Source organism: Orycteropus afer, unplaced genomic scaffold, assembly GCF_000298275.1.
Source record: "Orycteropus afer afer isolate SDZICR_OR568_19922 unplaced genomic scaffold, OryAfe1.0 scaffold00098, whole genome shotgun sequence".
NCBI classification, from domain to species: domain Eukaryota; kingdom Metazoa; phylum Chordata; class Mammalia; order Tubulidentata; family Orycteropodidae; genus Orycteropus; species Orycteropus afer.
The window spans coordinates 2,138,959-2,142,133 of NW_006921685.1; positions in this window are offsets into that span (position 1 = coordinate 2,138,959).

The following is a 3,175-nucleotide window of genomic DNA, read 5'->3' on the forward strand; positions in this document are numbered from 1 at the left end:
GACTCGACGGCACTTAACAACAACAACAACAACACTGATTGCGTGACCATAGACAAGTGCCTTGACCTTTCTTGATTTTGTTTTCCTATTATAATAACAGTATCTATCTCACAGGGTTGTTTTGACATGCTTATAGCTATGCCTAGCACCTAGAAAGAATTCAATATATGTAGCCATTGTTATCATCATTATTATTATTGTCTAAATGTCACTCTGGAGTCCCTGGGTGATACGAATGGTTAACGTGCTTGGCTGCTAACTAAAAGGTTGGAGGTCTGCGTCCACCCATAGGTACCTCAGAAGAAAGAGTTATCAATCTACTTCTGGAAAGACAGCCACTGAAAACCCTGTAATGCACAGTTCTCCTACACATGGCGTTGTCATGAGCTGGGGTTGACTAAACAGCAACTGGGACCTGGTAAAAGTTATTCCAGGAATGACAAAGGGATATATCAAAAATGAACATCCAGCTAAACACCAAACCCAATCCTACATATGGAAGAGAGTTAAAATGTATATGAATTTATGACTAATTAGTTAATATTTTTCTAAGTCCTAATTGGACACTTGTAGAGCCTCTTCTTCTCAATTTATTCTGCTCATTGAAAAATCTACTGTGAAGAGATGACGTCAGAGATTTCATTGCTTTGATGCCTTGAGCAGAAGAAATAAAGAAGCATAAAAAACTGAGAGGCAGAACTTCAAACTCTTTCCTGAGGAAAAGCTGCCTGAAAAATAACCACCATCTACTGTAGGAAGGTTAATTACAGAAAATCAAACAGAATTGGGTTCTTATTGGTGGACAATCTGGTCCAGTCTTGAGGAAAAATTAATGCCCAATGCAGCCAAACTGAAGAAGAGAGGACTGACACTACTATATTTAAACTCACCCAGAGGCTTCTCAGAAGATAAGTGTGGTGATCTGCTTCCAACAGGTGACAGCCTTACAATCCCTGCAGAACAGTTCTACTCAGCACATCTACACACGTGGAGTAGCCATAAGTCGAAACTGACTCCATAGCAAATGACAACAACAACAATAAATATTGTTACACAAAGGGAGGAGAGTAGAGAGGTAAGGAAGGAGGGAGGAAGAGAGGGAAAAAAAGGAAGGAGAAATGGTAAAGGGAAAAAAAAAAGGAAGGACTGATCCTTGTCCCCCAGAGACAGAGGATGATGTATGGTTAATCTTGTTCTTTATTTGCTATTCCTGACATCACCTTTCCAACTGCACCACACAGGCAGACAGACAGACATGGACACATACACATACACACACACACACACACACACATTTCAATTTAAACACAGTTTGGTGTTAATTCATGGGAATCATCCAGAAATTGTTCTTGAATGTGTGAAGACTAAATCAAACTCATTGCCATCAATCAATTCTGACCTACAGCAATCCTACATAGGAGATAGTAGACAGCCTCATAGCAGTTCCAAGGCTGTAAATCCTTATGGAAGTAGACTTCCACATCTTTCTCACATGAAGTGGCTAGTGGGTTCAAGGAACCGACTTTTCAGTTAGCATTAGAGAACTTAACCACTGCACCATGAGAGCTCCTCTTGAATATGTGAACCATCCCTAAATAAAGCATTCAAGTTTCTACCTTTGAATTTGAATCATTCTAACAAAATTAACTTCCTCTATAAACATAGAGAGAAACCTGGTAACACTGAGGTTAAGGGCCAGGCCACTAACCAAAAGGTTAGCAGTTCAAACTCACCCAACAACTCCACAGGAGGAAGGGCTGGCAATGTGCTCCTGTAGAGATGCTAGCCTGGAAAACTCCATGGGACTGCTCCACTCTGTGACATGACATCACCATGAGTGGAAAAAATCAAATCCATTGCACCTCACAACAACTAAAACAAATAAACAAAGATCCAAATCCATCTCTCTAGCAAGCAGTTCCTGACTTAACAATGGCTCATTCGTACAATGGGCTGTCGCTCTCATCCTGATCTCTACTTTCAAGAACATAAAAGCAGTCCAGAAAATACTTATGTGCTTGCAGAGAGTCTATTTGTAAGAGAGAGTAAACAGAAGCTATAGAAAGGCAGAGGCAATTATAGTCACTCACACCCAGAGGACTAACTCCCAGGTAGGTTAACCTGCCTGAGCAAGTGCTCCTCTGCTCAACGCCACTACTAAACCTGCCTATTTGTTTGTAGTCTTACCTTGTTCCTTTGCCTAAAATTGTACAAATTAGATATTCTTTTGGGTTATAGAGCATTCTCCTTACAACGCAAATGCTTCCCAAAAAGTTAAAGGGCTTTCAATCATAAACATTAATTTTGGATTAGCTCAATCAGTTGTTTTCCTCCTAACTCCTGGAAAGTATTTGAATTAAAGAGAGCCTTAATTTTGGAGAAATTATGAAGATAATATAGAGGCATTGAGTGTCTTTTTTCATGCATGTATCTATTCATTCATTCAAACATACTGAAAGCCTCTGGGTTCTAGGCTCTGTTCCAGGCACAGGAACAAGTTGTGAGTAAGGGCTATCTTCATGGGGGATAAGGGTGTTGGTGCACCAAAGTAAACGTCTTAGGGAAGAAGGAAAGCAGGAGAAGCTTGAGAATTTCTGAGAGATCAAAACTATGTTAAATTGTGGGAAGGGAAGGAAATGGAAGTGTGACAAAAAGAAACATCTACATGAGAATTTTGTCTCATGTTTCCCTATATAAAAGAAAGAGAGAAAAATATACTTTTTTCCCTTCCATGAATAACTCATTATTTCCAAGAATTAAAACATAAAAGGAATTATATTATTAAAATTTACCCATCTTCTGGCTTTAAGGACTTACTTTTGATTGTAGGGGTTTTTTAAGGTATTTAAATTTTGTACTTACTTTCATTTAAAAAAAAAATAAAGTCCTGGGATTATACTGAGTGTGGTATAAATGGTTAACATGCTTGGCTGCTAAACAAAATGTTGGAAGTTTGAGTTCACCTAAAAATGCCTCAGAAGAAAGTCTAGCAAACTATTTCTAAAACATTAAACTACTGAAAACCCTACTCTGGTATGTATGGAATACTCAGGAAGCATAATTGAGTTAATGACAACTGGTTTGATTTTTCTTGGAGTAATTTAGCATTGTTGTTGTTGTCGTTAAGTGCCGTCGAGTCGTTTCCGACTCATAGCGACCCCATGCACAGCAGAAC